Source organism: Carcharodon carcharias, chromosome 37, assembly GCF_017639515.1.
Source record: "Carcharodon carcharias isolate sCarCar2 chromosome 37, sCarCar2.pri, whole genome shotgun sequence".
Taxonomy (NCBI): Eukaryota; Metazoa; Chordata; class Chondrichthyes; order Lamniformes; family Lamnidae; genus Carcharodon; species Carcharodon carcharias.
In genome coordinates, this window is record NC_054503.1 from 2615155 (window position 1) to 2632959 (window position 17805).

Here is a 17805-nt window from a genome sequence, read left to right on the forward strand (position 1 = left end):
ACAACAATTTATACTGCATGTGAAGAGAGTGCTGGCTGCTTGCAAGCAGACTCTGATTGGTAGAGGCATTGCCGTGGAGAATGCACCAGTGATGGTGCTTCCGAGCTTTGTTTGAAATTTAAACCAGGCAGCTTGACTCTGATCGGTCAAGGCGATGGCCCTGAGGAATGAATCAGTGAATGGCTGTCACTTATTTTCTTTAGCTGAAACAGACACGATGTGTATAAAGGACGTGGATGGGGAAAGGAAGAGGTGAGGGTTGGACCAGGCCGGCTTCCGCCATTAATCCCGGAACCAAAGAGCAGGGTGTCAGTGTGCCGTGACCCGGATATGACGAGAAGCAGTGCCTGATGGGAACTGTGGTTTCCAGGGCAGCACCCGGTTTTTGGGTCCTTCCGGATTTTGGGACTGAAATGAACTGGGAAGCCGAGCTCCCTGATAGATGTTTAATGAACGCCTGGTGAATGATTGAACTGCAGACTTCAAGGGGTCTAATTTCTCTATTATTCATTCACAGGGTGTGGGTGTCATTGGTTGGACCAGCACTGGTTGCCCATCCCTAATTGCCCCTTGAGAAGGTGGGGGTGAGCCGCCTTCTTGAGCCGCTGCAGTCCCTGCGGTGTAGGTACACCCACCGTGCTGTTAGGGAGGGAGTTCCAGGATTTTGACCCAGCGACAGTGAAGGAACGGCCGATATATTTCCAAGTCAGGGTGGTGAGTGGCTTGGAGGGGAGACTTGCAGGTGGTGGTGTTCCCCATGTGTCTGCTGCCCTTGTCCTTCTAGGTGGTAGGGGTTGTGGGTTTGGAAGCTGCAGTTGAAGGAGCCTTGGTGAGTTGCTGCAGTGCATCTTGTAGATGGTACAGACTGCACCGGTGGTGGAGGGAGTGAATGTTTAAGGTGGTGGATGGGGTGCCAATTAATCCAGCGTCTTTGTCCAAGATGGTGTCGAGCTTCATCATGGCTTATGAAGCTGCACTCATCCAGATAAATGTGGGGGTTATTCCATCACGCTCCTGCCTTATCCCTTGTAGATCATGCACAGGCTTCGGTGAATGAGGAGTTTTCGTTACTTTAAGTATTTACCAAACACGCAACAGAATGTTCAGAATTGTCATGATGAGGCTTTGACCAACACAATAGGTTTTAATTATTATCGGTCAAACTCTCTGGCACTGAAAATTAACTTGTACAAGTGTGGAATCTCAATCCCCCATGTTTTTAATTATTCAAGGTGATGTTACAGATGCCAAATTTGTGCTTCTACATCTTTCCAACTTTTCCTTTCTCTCTTTTCTTTTCCGGCTCTCTCTCAATACTTTCCCTCTCTCCATTTCCTTTCCTTTACTTGATTTGTCATTGTGATCATCACCTCCTGACTCCCCAAAGTCTGTCTACCATCTACAAGGCACAAGTCAGGAGTGTGATGGAATGCTCCCCACTTGCCTGGATGAGTGCAGCTCCCACAGCACTCAAGAAGCTCGACACCATCCAGGACAAAGCAGCCCCGCTTGACTGGCTCCACATCCACTACCTTCAACGTTCACTCCCTCCACCACCGACGCACAGTAGCAGCAGTGTGTGTACCATCTACAAGATGCACTGCAGCAACTCACCAAGGCTCCTTCGACAGCACCTTCCAAACCCACGACCTCTACCATCTAGAAGGACAAGGGCAGCAGACACATGGGAACACCACCACCTGCAAGTTCCCCTCCAAGTCACTCACCATCCTGACTTGGAAATATATTGGCCGTTCCTTCACTGTCGCTGGGTCAAAACCCTGGAACTCCCTCCCTAACAGCACTGTGAGTGTACCCACGCCACAGGGACTGCAGCGGTTCAAGAAGGCAGCTCACCCCCACCTTCTCAAGGGGGCAGTTAGAGATGGGCAATAAATGCTGGGCCCAGCCAGCGACACCCACATCCCGTGAATGAATTTTTAAAAAATGTATATAACGCCTTTAGCGCAACAAAAATGTCAAAGCATGCCAAGCCATGTTACACGATGTGAGCAGAGGTGACCAAGAGCTGGTGGGTCAAAGAGGTCGGTTTATAGGACGGTCCAAGTGGAGAAGAACGAGGTGTTGATTTGTAGAGAAAGTTCACCCCCTTCAATTCACCCCCCTCCCCGTCTCAACTCAATCCTTGCGCTGTTTAATTGTCAACTCTCAACTCACAACGGTGGGGTTGGGAGAGACGCTGTTGGGCGCCCTCACCGTACCGGCTCCCCGCAGCTTCTGGTTTTATGTCGGTGGAGAAAAAAAAGGACTGTTTTGAGTTTGAAGGGGGAATAAGGGAAAAGCCTAGCTAAACTGCGGACACCCTCTGCTGCAGCAAGGCCTGGCCTACTCCTGAGGACGCAACTCGGGCCTAATTCCACCCGACGGGCCTTATCGGCACAGGACGTCCTCAGCCGTGTGAGGAAGGGTTACGCAGGCCAGGCCGTTTCGAAGCCTGTCAGTCAGAAAATGACATTTAAATGTCACACTTTGGTGATGTCTTAACGCTGAATGGCTTGCGCATGACAGCAGGAGCCTTCCTTCAAGATATTAAGTATCTTGAAATCTGCACTCCCTTTCGAAAAGATGGTCATTTGTAGGTTGCGAGGCCTACTTAGGCCTGTCGTTTAAGGGAGCCTTTTTTGTGTGTGTGTGTGTGTGTGTGTGTGAGCGGCTTAGCCCTCTGTGTTGCACGGAGCTGATCAGAATTCCAGGTCCACAGCCGGTTGCCAGGCAACGGCCTCGAGATCCCTGGAGCGTGACAGCAGCCATATTTTGCTTGCTGCAGCAAGTCTGGGAACACAAATGAGCTCAAGTGGGAAGGAGAGAAGAGTCACTCTCGACAGCTCCTTATCTCCCGCTCGGCTAATCCGTGTCAATATTGTGGAAGGACCCCCTCCCCCCCAACCACCCCCCAACCCCCCCCCACCCACCCCACCCCCACCCCCCGCCCCCAACACCGCCCCGCCAGCTCCAGCCCCTTGCCGCACCCCCACTCCCCACTCCCCACACCACCCACCCACCCCCCCCACCACTCCCACAACAGCCCAACCCATCATCCGGCCGACTTCCACGAACCGGATCTCGACCCTCGCTCTTAAATGGGGGCAAGCCGTTCACGCGGAGGTGAAGGAGCAACGTTCCTCGTCAGGATCCCAAGGATGAGTTTGCACGCCGACTCCCTGCGGTGATCGGGGGGGGTGGGGGGGTGGTTGGGGAGGGAGGGTTACTGTCGCTCACTGCCGGCGCGCTGGGAGACGCTTATCGCTGGCGGAAGAATTCGTTTTATCTCGCTTCATCCAACCTAAGTGATAAGGGACTGTAGAGGGGGGGTGGGTGAAGAGGAAAATCACATGCGTGCGTCTAAACGCATAAACCCAGAAGAATGCAAACCCCTCACAGAAACCTACGCTCCCACGCACCCAGTCATACTCACCCCACGCACAACCCAATGCCCACCACCAACACCCCCCCCACCTCCCCCCCCCCACCACCAACCCCCCCCCCCCCAACCCCCCCCCACCACCAACCCCCCCCCCCCAACCCCCCAACAACCCCCCCCCCCACCCCCACCACCCCAACCCCCCAACTTGGTTTGGTTCGCTCGTGGGATGTGGCGGGCTCCCCTCGAGAAGCCGGGGGTGGGTTACACCCTACCTCAGCCTCAGCAATCCGTGTGGTGCAGGTGGAGACGGCGGGGGTTGGGGGGGGGGGGGGGGGTGGGGGAGTAGGGGGGGAGGGGCAGAGGTGACGGAGAGGAGAGGGGAGGGGGGTGAGGGAGGAGGAGAAGAGAGGGGAGGGGAGGAGGGAGGAGAGGGAGGGGGAGAGGAGGGGGAGAGAGGATGGGGAGGGAGGAGGGGGAGGGGAGGGAGGAGGGGGAGGGAGGAGGGGGAGGGGAGGGAGGAGGGGGAGGGGGAGGGGAGGGAGGAGGGGGAGGGAGGAGGGGATGGGGAGGGAGGAGGGGGAGGGGAGGGAGGAGGGGGAGGGGAGGGAGGAGGAGGAGGGGGTGGGGAGGAGGGGAGGGAGGAGGAGGAGGGGGTGGGGAGGAGGGGGAGGGGAGGGAGGAGGGGGAGGGGGAGGGGAGGGAGGAGGGAGGAGGGGGAGGGGAGGGAGGAGGAGGAGGGGGTGGGGAGGAGGGGGAGGGGGAGGGGAGGGAGGAGGGGGAGGGAGGAGGGAGGAGGGGATGGGGAGGGAGGAGGGGGTGGGGAGGGAGGAGGGGGTGGGGAGGGAGGAGGGGGAGGGGAGGGAGGAGGGGATGGGGAGGGAGCAGGGGGAGGGGGAGGGGAGGGAGGAGGGGGAGGGGAGGGAGGAGGGGGAGGGGAGGGAGGAGGGGGAGGGGAGGGAGGAGGGGATGGGGAGGGAGGAGGGGGAGGGGAGGGAGGAGGGGGAGGGAGGAGGGGGAGGGGAGGGAGGAGGGGGAGGGGAGGGAGGAGGGGGGCTGTTAAAGAGAGGGGGTGAGAGGGAGGCTGAGAAGCAACATTTGTGCACAGTCTGAAGTGCTCAGTGTGCACCGCCCAAGGGCAGCATACAGATGTGATAAACACCATGAGATGGTGGCGTAGTGGTCATGTCACTGGGCTAGTAACCTAGAGGCCCAGACTAATGCTCTGGGGGACTCGGGTTCAAATCCCACCACAGTAGCTGGTGGAGTTCAAATTCAATCAACAAATCTGGGATTATAAAGCCGGTCTCAGTGATGGTGACCACGAAACTATCGCCCTTTAGGGGTGTAAATCTGCCGTCCTTACCCGGTCTGGGTCTTACACGTGACTCCAGACCCCCCAGCAAATGTGGTTGACTCTTAACTGCCCCCTGAAATGGCCGAGCGAGACCACTCAGCTCAAGGGCAATTAGGGATGGGCAACTAAATGCTGGGCCTCGCCAACGACCCCCACATCCTGTGAAAGAAGGAACAATAAATGAGCAAAGGGTCAGAGCTACTGAAAGGTAATACTGGCGGATGAAAGAAAGCTGGTGGGAGTGTGTGCAGTCAAACTGGATTGAGAGTGACAAGAGAGAAACAATTATCGAGCACGGTAGCACAGTCTTACAGTGCCTCTGGACAGGGTGAAATGATGTGTGTGCGTGTGACTAATGCACAGAAACTGCTATTGGTCAGGCTTCAGAGGAGGCTTGCCCCTCAGGGTAATATATCCATAGCCCTGAAGTCTCCTGCTTGTGTTGGCAAGGGCCTGTTTTGTCACCTTTCAGCCAAAGAGAGTCAACTGCGCTTCAGTGAGTAGCCGTCTTGATGTTGACCCAGAAGATGGTGGGCTGGGGAGGCGGTGGGGGGGGGGGGTGGATTCCAGCCCCACACCAGGGACCTGAGCACGTAATCTAGGCCGGCACTTCCAGCGGAGTGCTGTGCTGTCGGAGGTGCCGCTTTGACCTTATTGGATGAGATGCTCGGCCGGGGCTCTGTCTGCCCTCTTGGGTGGATGTGCGAGTTCCCACAGCCACTGTTAGGAGAAGGGCATGGGAGAGTTCCCTCTGGCATCCCGGATAATCTTCATCCCTCCACCAAAACTGCTCGGCAGTATAGAGCTCGAGTATCGCTGAAAAAAGGGACATGTCAAAGCTTTTTGCTTTGCACTCATCAGGAATATCCGCAAGAATATGAGGGGAAAACACTATATATGTCCACTATATTTAAAGAGAGTGCTGATTGGTTGGCAAGTGGGCTCTGATTGGTAGAGGAGTTGTCACGGAGAATGCACCAGTGACGGCGACTGACAGTTAACTGCCAAGCCTCTGCCAATCAGAGTGCAAAGTGTCCTGATGAGCGCAAGACTTGCAAAAGCTTTGACCCGTCTCCTTTTCTCAGCAACAAAAGATCTGGGTGATTAACGCATCGCTGCTTTGTGGGATCTTGCTGTGCGCAGGTTCCCGACCTCACAGCAGGGACTACGCTTCGAAAGTGCTGCATTGGTTGCAAGGTGCTTTGTAAGCGGTGGCGGCGGTGGGGGTTGGGGGGGGGGTTCGTAGGTAGTTGGGGGGGGGGGGTGGTGGAGGGCTTCCTGAGGCGGTGAAAGGCGCTATACAAACGCAGGACTTCCTTTGCTTCTTCCGGCGCTCACGCTGCTCCTGCCTGAACGCACGGCACTGCATTGCGCGCCGAGCGGGGGAGCCGGGGGTGGGGGGGGTGCGGTGGGGTAGCAGAGGAGCGAAAGGAAGGGAAGAGAAGCTGAGAAGATTCAATTCCCTTCTGATTGGAGCACATTGACCGCCCAGGGCATCGCCTATGGTAACACCATAAGACCATAAGACATAGGAGCAGAAATTAGGCCATTCGGCCCATCGAGTCTGCTCCGCCATTCAATCATGGCTGATAAGTTTCTCAACCCCATTCTCCCGCCTTCTCCCCGTAACCTTTGACCCCCTTACCAATCAAGAACCTATCTATCTCGCTCTTAAATACACTCAATGACCTGGTCTCCACAGCCTTCTGTGGCAATGAATTCCATACACCTTGGGAAATAAAGCAAAATAGCTTGTGACCTCCTTCCGAACAACCCATGGGCTCTAACCCATCTCTTCAACTTCCTGAGGGAAAGCTCCGTATAAACATTCAAGCTGAAACGCCAGAGTTATCCCAACATCAGTTCTCCATACCAGATAGTTCTCTCCACCTGTTCCAGAGGCACAGGAGAGCTGGGCTGTGTTCCGTGGAGCGCCTGCTTATCTCAGTCTTGGGTCCGGGCCTATTCACAAGGGCCGGACCCAAATTCTCTGGCCATGGAGGCTTACAGGGGGGCAGAGCTGAAGAGCGGGGAGGTGGGGGATTAAAGAACAAGAGCCGGGCAACAGGACCGTCTCCCCTGCCAACGCAAGGAGGCCACACAAGATGGCCGCCGACGGCCAACTACACACACACACACACACACACACACACACACGTGGGCAGAAAACCACCGACACTATCGGCAGCAAACACATTCCGACTGGAAAGTAAAGTCACACATTTCTGTTCACAAAACTACGCACGTCAGAGGTTGCGTAAGAGAAAACAGCGGATCATATTTGACTTGACATCTGAAAGAAAACACAGAGACGGTGCAAGGGATAGCAACGTGTTTCAGCTATCGGTGGGTTGTCTTATGAGGAAAGGCCAGGACAGGCTGGGCTTGCGTCCGCTGGAGATTAGAGGGGTAAGAGGCGGCTTGATTGAAGCATAGAAGATCCTGAGGGGTCGTGACAGGGTTTTTGGTGGGGGGGGGGGGGGAAGACGCTGTCTCATTATGGGAGGATTCGCTACAGTCCCAATTCCTCCAGCCATGTGTGCGCCGCAAGCTTTTGAGAATCTTCCAGTCGATTTGGGTCTGTCACGGGCACTCGATTGTTTTTTACTCTTTCCCAGGATGTGGGCGTCGCTGGCAAGGCCAACGTTTGTTGCCCGTCCCTAATTGCCCTTGAACTGAGTGGCTCGCTCGGGCCATTTCAGGGGGGTAAGAGTCAACCACATCGCTGCGGGGTCCGGAGTCACATGTAGGCCCAGACCGGGTAAGGATGGCAGACTTCCTTCCCCTAAAGGGTCATGAGTGAACCAGTTGGGTTTTTAATGACAATTGATGGTCGTTGTCATGGTCAACACCCACTGAGGGTAGCTTCATGCTAATTTTTTAATGAACTGAATTTAAATTCCACCAGCTGCCGTGGTGGGATTTGAACCCGTGTCCCCAGATGATTAGCCCGGGCCCCTCTGGGTTACTAGCTCAGTGACCATACAGCCACGCCACCATCGCTCCCTAATGTCACACAGCCTCTCCAGAACAGTTAAGGCTCACGGTGGAGCTAAAGTGAAAGGCCTACGGTGTGTTAAACCTAAAGTTGGAACATGTGCCTCGGGGAGGGTGGGGAGGTGGGGAGGGGGAAGGGTGAGGGTGCTTTTCAGAAGCCAGCTCGTTCAATATTCTGTCCGAGTCGATTCACTTATCTGTTTTCCCCGTGACGTTCCCCAGATAGCCCAGTGCTGTGTTTGATAAGAACTGGCTTTACTACACAGGCCTATAAAGATTAGATATGACAAGACAGCTGGGGAATTCCAAATGCAGGGGAGGGTCAAAGGTGATCGACTGAATACCATGCCAAGAACAGACTGCAGCTGAAGGGTAAGGCAAGATTTTAATCACCTCGCTTTTTCCCAGCTTGAAGCCAGCTTCGCTCTGGTTTGTGCCTTTCCATTAACTCTTGAGTCATTTTCAATATCTTCCGACATAATTTACTGTGGCACCTCTCCATTATGTCAGGTTTTCGATGCACCCAGGAGCCAAGTGAACGAATGCCACATATCGGTTGCGAAGTGTCTACAGCAGAGAAGCAGGCCATTTGGCCCATCCGCTCCGTGCCATTGCCGAGCCTCCACCCCCCCCCGCCTCCTCCTCACCCCACCCCCCCCCCATCAACATGTCCTTCTATTCCCTTTCTCCCTCATGTGTTTGTCCAGCTTCCCCCCCCACCATCGAGGCTATCACCCTCAGTCGCTCCCTGGGGTTGAAAGTTCCACATTCTCCTGACTCGCCGGGTAACGGGATCAGGACACTTTATTTTTCACAGCGTGGAAGGGGGCCATTCAGCCCATCATCTCTGCACCAGCTCTCCGAGCGAGCAAATCACCTCGTGCCGTTTTCTAGTCCCCTCAACCTCTCCCTGTGGGGGCGAGTTCCACATTCTCCCCACCCCCTGGGTAAAGAGGTTTCTCCTGAATTCCCGATTGGATTTATTAGCGACCGTCTCATACTTACACAGACAGCAATGGTTGGTTGCTTATAAGTGATGGAAAAAAAAAATTAAACAATCTCAATATTGCCCTGGAAGGCTACTTTTTAAATATATATATTTTTTGTTTACGAGGTGTGGGACAGAAACGGCTCGTGCCCTTGAACTGAGTGCCTCTCTCGGCCATTTCATAGGGCAGAGCCAACCACTTTGCTGTGGGGTCTGGAGTCACTTGTAGGCCAGACCGGGTAAGGACAGCAGATTTCCTTCCCTAAAGGGGATGTTAGTGAACCAGATGGGGTTTTTACAGCAGTTGATAATAGATACCATGGTCACCATGACTGAGACTGGCTTTACATTCCAGATTTATTGATTGAATTTAAATTCCACCAGCATTAACCTGGAGCCTCTAGATTACTAGGTCTAGTGACAGTACCAGTGGGCCAGGCTCTGGGTGAAGAGATTTCTCCTCATCTCAATCCTAAATGGTCTACCCCGTATCCTCAGACTGTGACCCCTGGTTCTGGACTCCCCCCACCATCGGGAACATCCTTCCTGCGTCTAGTCCTGTTAGGAATACAAAATAAGGACGCAGCGAATGCTGCAAACGCCCAGCAGGTCAGGCGGCAAGAGCCTTTCCTGTGGTTCACGACAATTTGCATTTATATATAACCTAACAAAAAAACGTCCCAAGGCTCTTCATGAGAACATTACAGAACAAGATGTGACAGGTGAGGGGAGACAGGCGGAACTCTCCACTGCGGGACCCAGTCCCGTCGCAGGGGTGGGGTCCGGGAGTCAGAAGAGCAGCACCGCCGACGCCCCGCTCGGCCGCTGCCCCGCGCGGTGCTCCGGCGGTCTGGCCTGCCGGAGGCCTCTGTCTCCCCTCCCCATGAGCCTCCCTCGGCCTCAGTGTCCCAGGCGGGTCCGACATTTTGCGCTTCCGCGTTCTGGGTCGGCGCTGGGGGAAACCAGGCAAGGGAGGGGGGATGGTGGCGGGACATACCACTCCCCCCCCCTCCCCCATTAAACGCACCACGGTTGGCAAGGGGCGGGGGGGGGGGGGGGGGGGTGGGGGGTGTGATGCGGGGATCTGGAAAATTCCGCCCACAAGTCCAGCGGTCTGGAATGTGTCCGTCTGTCCGAGAACGGAGCTGCCTGAAAACCGAATGTGTTTTTCGAACGCGCGTCAATTTTTTTTAGTGGAGTAAAATTTTTTTTTCCCCAAAGAATAAAGTAACTCGGGCAATTCGTCCAAGTGGTGCATCGCTGCGTTGCCGCGCCAATACAAGCGACCCGCCTCGCGGCTTGCAGCACCGCTCCGTCCCTGAGCGACCCTCGACCCCGCCCAGCCCCATTCAGACCGAACCGCCCACGGCCTGAAAGTACCGGGTTCCGGCAAGATCCGAAATCCAGCACGACTCCTCGGCACTCCCCGCCCCCCCCGACCCCCACCCACAGGTTGCCGGGTCCAAGATGTCGGACCTGCATTAGGGGGTGGGTGACCCAAAGCTCGGGTCAAAGAGGCCGGTTTTAAGGAGCATCTTAAAGGAGGAGAGAGAGAGAGAGGGAGGGGCAGAGAGGTTTAGAGAGATGCGCTGCTTCAGGGAGCGGAGAAACGCTGGGCGGGCGGGACTTGGGACACGGCCACCAGGTTGTCAGATGACCTCAGGCCTGCGGCCTAGGAGAACCACAGGAACAGTCAAGTCCAGCAGCCTCGGGAGGCGTGGGTGAGGGCTTCAGCGGCAGACGAGCTGAGGCGGGGTGGGGGGGGATGGGAAGCAGGCGATGCTACGGAGGTGGAAATCGACAGTGGGAAGCCCATCCCAGAGCCGGCTTCCAGTTGACTGCGGAGATCAGGTGAAGGCCCCCCATGGAGCATCAACGCTCTTGGCTCGGGCGTGAGGGGCTTAGCACGTTGGCAAAGTGCTGGGACACGCCCAGGATCCATGGAACCACGTCCCAACAAGAGGCAAAGCCTTCCGGAGATCCCTCTCTCTTCCGGGTACCAGGCCCCCTTCAGGTTGGCAACTGTGCCCACACCCCTCCCCCCCCCCACCCCACCACCATGTTAATCTTGCTCTGGAGGCGTTGTGTCACCTTCATTGGCGGGACATTGGTCCCGGCTTGCGGGGCTCGGTAGATGACCGGTCCGGCCACCATGGCCTTCATCGTTAAGGCATTTTCTGCCACGAACCATTTTCAACAGAGAAACAGGCCATTCAGCCCAGGCTGGTGATTCTGTCCCACAAGGGCCTTCTCCCAGCCCCTCTTCACCTCGCACCCCCCCCCCCCCCATCAACATAACGCTAGAAAGGTCGATCTGTGTCTAACCCTCGGCCTCTTTAACCGTCGACCTTCCCCATCGGCTTCCTCAGTTGCGATTTCTCGTTACGTGGGCCCAAGAAATTCCGACCCTCTCCTCCTGACCCTGGTCAGCGGAGTCCTTTCGGCCTCAGGTTTTACCAGCGCCTCTCCCGAAGGTAAGGAGGGGAAAATAGAGCAAAACGAGCTGGAAATGGACAGCGCAGACGGTGATTTGAGAGAACTGAGCTCGTATCCCTCTCTCAGGAAAAACTGAGCAGGCCTGAACTTTTCTCTACAGAGAAAAGAAGGCTGAGGCGTCTTTCAGATTATGAGAGGGCTTGTTAGGGTAGATCGACTTAGGCATGATGCTGCAGAGACCCGTGCTGGGGCTATAAATATAAAATAGTCACTGATAAATCCAATCGGGAATTCAGGAGGAACTTCTTTACCCAGAGAGCGGGGAGAACGTGGGACTGGCTCCCACAGGGAGCAGGTTGAGGTGAATAGTGTTGATACGTTAAAGGGGGAAGCTGGATAAACACATGAGGGAGAGAGGAATGGAAGGGTATGTTGATGGGGTGAGATGAAGGGGAGCCTGGAGAAAGCCCACATGGGGCAGAATTACCAGCCTGGGCCGAATGGCCTGCTTCACTGCTGAAAGTGCTTTGTAATGCTTTGTGGCATAAAATGCCTTAAGGGACGACGAAGGTATAGTGGCGATATCACTGGACTAGTCATCCAGAGGCCTAGGCTAATGCTCTGGGGGGGGATACAGGTGCAAATCCCACCACGGCAGCTGGTGGAATTTAAATTCAATTAATAAACCTGGAATTAAAAAGTTAGTCTCAGTGATGGTGACCATGACAACCATCATCGATTGTTATAAAAACCCCGTCTGGTTTACTAATGCCCCCTTTAGGGAAGGGAATCTGCCATCCTTACCCGGTCTGGGCCTACATGCGACTCCAGACCCACAGCAAATGTGGTTGACTCGTAACTACCCCCTGAAATGGCCGAGCGAGACCACTCAGCTCAAGGGTAATTAGGGATGGGCAACAAATGCTGGCCCTGCTGATCCTGTTAAAGAATAATTTTTTAAATCCACGTAATTTTGCAATAGCAAAATTCAAAGTCTGGGGTAAAATGACTGGCCTGAGCTCTGTGGGCAGTTCAGGTAGCATATAGTCGGTCACACACTGAACTCTGCTCATGGATCCCAACAAGCACTAACCCTTCATCATATGTATAACAAAAAATAAAAATCTAGCAAATTAGGGAAGGGACTGTGTACGTGTCCGTCTTTGTGGGCTGTTAGCTTAATAAGTTATACAATATTAATTCATAGAATATACAAACTGCCATCATATTTCGTGGAATTTAGAAGGTTAAAGCGATGGCTTGATTGAGGTTTTTGAGATATGAAGGGGGAACAGATAGGACCAGATAGAGAGAAACGATTCCCGCTGGCTGGGGGAGTCTCGGACGAGGGTGGGGGGCGGGGGGGTAGCAGAGTCCAAAAACGAGAGCCAGACCTTTCAGGAGTCAGATTAGGGAAACACTCCCACACACACACAAAAGGGCGGGGGGAAGTTAGGAAACTCTCTCCTGCGAACGCCAATCGATGCTCGGCCGATTCTGAGCTTGACAGGTTTTTGTTGACCACAGGGCTTAAGGGGTACAGATCGGCCATGATCCCGTTGGGTGGGGGAACAGGTTCAAGAAGGCTGAATGGCCTCCCTCCCATTCCTGTGCTCCTATCTGTGAAGAGGAGAGAGGACATGGGTAAGGGTGACCTTCTGCATCTGGGCTATCGCTTAGGAGTGGGAGGTTATTATTAAAATGCGAACGCAAGTGAAGATTATGCAAGAACGCGTGGCGATCAGGGTGCCTGTGCGTTGCCGATGCGTGTACAGGTCATTGGGAGAGGGGAGCAACCCCCCGTATCGGCTTTCACGCAGAGTTAAGCTGTTGCTGCCAAACTGTGGAACGCGACAGCCCAACGGGTTGAAATTTCCCTCTCTCGGCGTTACTCCGAAACTTGCACCCAGTTTTTGTTTTGCCGCCGGTGACTTGTGCCCCCCCCCCCAACCCACCAAAATGCCCGAGGCTCTTGCCGGCCTGCGCCTGAGCGGTTCACAGAGAAGCACAGAGCCCCCAGCGCCAGCCAATCCCGGCATCCGGTGGGGGTGGTGGGGGGGGGGGGGGGGGGGGGGATGTGGGGGGTGGGGAATAAAAATCCTTCAAAGCCAAAACATTCCGGGAAATTCCGGGCCAACGAGTATCAACTTATACCCAGCACCGGGGTAGCCGCGGGTACTGGTCAAGCGGAAGCGGCAAGAAATGGGGCCGTGTAGGTCAATCCCTGACTAAATGTCCAACTCCTGCGCTCCAACGGTCGACGCCCGGGGTTTTCCGGCTCGCTTTTGGTTGGCGGGAAGGGGAGGGGGTGAGGTCATCGTCGAGGGCGGGATGTTCTGGACCAGCCCGCCGCGGGGACGGGAATTCCCCCAACCCCACCCCCCCCCTTCCCCACCCCCCTCCCCTCCTTCCCCGCCTCTCTCCAAGTCGACAGGCCTTCCGCCATGTCCTGCCCGGGGACGATACCCGCCGGCAGCAGGGCCGAGAAAATCGGCACCCCCCCCCCCCCACCCCCCAATGTTCCTATGGGCAACGCGACGGGGCCTTTGAAACGCAAGGGGGGCCACGTGTCGCTTCGGACCGGTCGCCAGCCCCTCGCCCCCCTGGGGTTAAAAAGGCGATGGTTTGAGGAATAAAGAAAAAAAAAACACAAACCCTTCGGTTTTTTTTTGCGACTCGTCACATTGAAGGAAACAAAATCGCGTCGCTCCCAACGACAAGGCACAATGCGTCAGGAGAAGGGGTAAGAGCGCTTGTACACGCACGGGCCTAAAATGGCAGAGCCGGAGGGCCGGGTAACTCTTTAAAGGAGAGTTTTAAAGCTGAGGTGCTGACATTTTACATCATTTCAAGGCTGCTCATTCCCCACTCCCCCCCACCGCACCCCGCCCCCCCCCACCCCCCACCCAAACCATCTACTGATCTCCTCTCCCCCCCCAAAGGTTGGCGAATGTAGACTTGCCAAAGTTTCACAACTGGGCTTTCATAACCATCCCTGACACTGCGGCCCTCACCCCTCCCACCAAACTCACCCCACAAACATTGTGTTTTCTGTAGGCTAGGCAGGCCTCAAAACCTCACTGCCTGCGTCCCTGATCCAAAAGGAGCAAACTGAGGACTGTGTGTGTGTGTGTATTTGTGTGTGTGTGTGTATTTGTGTGTGTGTGTGTGTGTGTATTTGTGTGTGTGTGTGTGTGTATTTGTGTGTGTGTGTGTGTGTATTTGTGTGTGTGTGTGTATTTGTGTGTGTGTGTGTGTATTTGTGTGTGTGTGTGTATTTGTGTGTGTGTGTATTTGTGTGTGTGTGTGTATTTGTGTGTGTGTGTATTTGTGTGTGTGAGATTATGTGTGTATTTGTGTGTATGAGAGTATGTGTGTATTTGTGTGTCTGTATGTGTGTATTTGTGTGTGTGAGAATATGTGTGTACTTGTGTGTGTATGTAAGCATTTGTGCATATGTGTGTGTATGTGTCGACGTATGTGTGCGTGTGTATGTTTTTGTGTTTGTATATATGCATGCAGTTGTGTATATGTGCGTGAGTGTGTGTTTGTGTATACGTGTGTGAGTGTGTGTTTTTGTATATGTGTGAGCGTTTGTGTGCATGTGTGTGTGTGCATGTTTGTGCATGAGTGTTTGTGTCTGTGTGTGTGTATGTGTGTGGGTTTGTGTTAGTATATATATGTGTGTGTGTGTGTGTGCATGTTGTGTATATGTGGTCCCTTCTCTCTGTCTACATAGTCACAGGGTGCGCACATATACCAATGTGCATGCTGTGCAAAGGACAGTAGTTTAGCGATGTATATGCAGATGCAAGTTTATTTTCACTAGTGAGTGGCATTTTGACTTTGAATGAAAATAGAGACCAACACGATCCACCATTCCGATGTCTTCAATCAGCAGAGCCTCCTCACCATTCCTCATTAACCAGAAAGCACACCTACAATAACATAACTAACAGCACGTACAGACACGGAGATATTTAAGCAGCAGTACTCACCTTCAATCATGTGGTCTTCTGTTGGCAGGTAAATAGGTGTAGAGCAGCAGAGGGAGGAAGAAAAGGGGACAATAATTAGACATAGCATGCTACTGCATCAAACAGCACTGAGCATCAGAAACCACAGTGTTCAACTTTGCTGATCCTGCATCTCAGAGCGAGGAACATAACATTTAAGAAAACTAGGTGGTCAGACCAGGAAATGAAAACAGAAAATGATGGAAACACTCAGCACATCTGACAGCATCTGTGGAGAGAGAAACAGAGTGAACAGTTCAGCCTAATGGCCTTTGGTCAGAGCTGGGAAATGTCCGGGTGGGGGGGTACCATGTTTTTAAGCAAGTCCAGAGCCAGGGAGAGAGGGGGGAGGAGAGGGCAGAACAAGAGAGGGTGATAAGGGTGGGAGACAGGAGAGGTTACAGGACAAAAGGGGTGACAGTACAGCCCCAGGGTGAAAAAAAACAGTAAAAACTTAGAATTAGGGATACTGGTCCCAACTGGTCCTGTATACCTTAAAATGGAACACCAGTAAAAACTGGGAAATAAGAGTACTGGTCCCAACTGGTCTTGTATACCTTAAAATGGAACACCAGTAAAAACTGGGAAATAAGAGGACTGGTCCCAACTGGTCTTGTATACCTTAAAATGGAACACCAGTAAAAACTGGGGAATAAGAGGACTGGTCCCAACTGGTCTTGTACACCTTAAAATGGAACACCAGTAAAAACTGGGAAATAAGAGTACTGGTCCCAACTGGTCTTGTATACCTTAAAATGGAACACCAGTAAAAACTGGGAAATAAGAGGACTGGTCGCAACTGGTCTTGTATACCTTAAAATGGAACACCAGTAAAAACTGGGAAATAAGAGTACTGGTCCCAACTGGTCTTGTACACCTTAAAATGGAACACCAGTAAAAACTGGGAAATAAGAGTACTGGTCCCAACTGGTCTTGTATACCTTAAAATGGAACACCAGTAAAAACTGGGGAATAAGAGTACTGGTCCCAACTGGTCTTGTATACCTTAAAATGGAACACCAGTAAAAACTGGGGAATAAGAGTACTGGTCCCAACTGGTCTTGTATACCTTAAAATGGAACACCAGTAAAAACTGGGAAATAAGAGGACTGGTCCCAACTGGTCTTGTATACCTTACCTTAAAATGGAACACCAGTAAAAACTGGGAAATAAGAGTACTGGTCCCAACTGGTCTTGTATACCTTAAAATGGAACACCAGTAAAAACTGGGAAATAAGAGTACTGGTCCCAACTGGTCTTGTATAACTTAAAATGGAACACCAGTAAAAACTGGGAAATAAGAGTACTGGTCCCAACTGGTCTTGTATACCTTAAAATGGAACGCCAGCAAAAACTGGGGAATAAGAGTACTGGTCTGAACTAGTTTTTTTGCTACTGGGAGGTGATAATGGGATAAAGAAAGAAACCAAAGATGGTTCTAGAGGAGGAATAAATGAAAGTGGCCCAAACACCAGCCAAAGCCGAGCGTTCAGGAAACGGGGGCGGAGAATTTAGCCTGCCGCTCTACTTCTCCGGTCCGCACGCAGCCTGACCTCCCTGTCCTCGGCCCCCAAGACGGCTCTGATGAAGTTCAACACAAGCCTGAGGACCAGCGCCTCCTCCTCACCAGCCTCCCAGACACAACACCAAAGTCAACAACTTCAGATCATAAACCTCCACTCCCATTTGTTCCCTCGGCTGGTGGGGGGTGGGGGGGGGGGTGTCGCTGGGGGTGATTCTGCTGTTGCCTTTCACACCTCCTCTACACCCCATCCCACTGCCACCTCCTTTTGCCTTGACCTATCACCCCCTCTGTCCTTCAATCTCTTGCATTCCATCCTATCACAAACACTCCCCTTTTGTTCTTTATTCCCCTCCCTCCCTCCCCTCCCCCTGCCCCTGTATTTACTTTGAAACCTGTTAACGTCATTACTTCTCCCGCTTCTGGTGAAAACTCGCCGCCCTGAAGCGTTAACATGGGTTTCCCCCCTCCGCCCACACCGCTTTGACCTGCTGAGAGTTTCCAGCGTTTTTCGGTTTTTATCTCGGGTTGACCGGCCCCTGCAGTATTTTGCTTTGGTGCCGGCTTTGCTGGGGTTGGCCGGTTGTCAACTGGGGCATCGCCACTGTGCACGTCCCCAGCCAATCATGGGTGGGGCCTCAAAACCTGGGCTCCAGGGGTTTTGGGGGCGGGGGAGGGGGTGGGGTGGTGGGGTGGGAGTGGGTGGGTGCGAGGCGAGTCTTGTGATGTCAGAGTGTCAATTGGCCCAGTGTAAAGGGGAAGTGGTGGCATAGTGGTATTATCACTAGACTGGTAACCTAGTGACCCAGGGTAACACTCTAGGAACCTGGGTTCAAATCCCATCCCTGACAGATGGTGGAATTTGAATCCAATAAAATATCTGGAGTTAAAAGTCTAATGATGACCATGAAACGATTGTCATTAAAAGAAAAAACCCGTCTGGTTCACTAATACCCCTTTAGGGAAGGAAATCTGCTGTCCTTACCTGGTCTGACCTACATGTGACTCCAGACCCACAGAAATGTAGTTGACTCTTAACTGCTCCCTGAACAAGGGCAATTGGGGATGGGCAATAAAGGCTGTCCTAGCCAGTAACACCCAAAATCC

The 17805-nt window shown here is 53.4% G+C and overlaps 1 protein-coding gene across 2 annotated transcripts in view; it reads right to left on the reverse strand.

Moving 5' to 3' along the window:
- LOC121272973 (neurexin-2-like) overlaps window positions 1–17805 on the reverse strand; it is a 2565635-nt gene that overhangs the window by 2446035 nt on the left and 101795 nt on the right. The window lies entirely within an intron of this gene.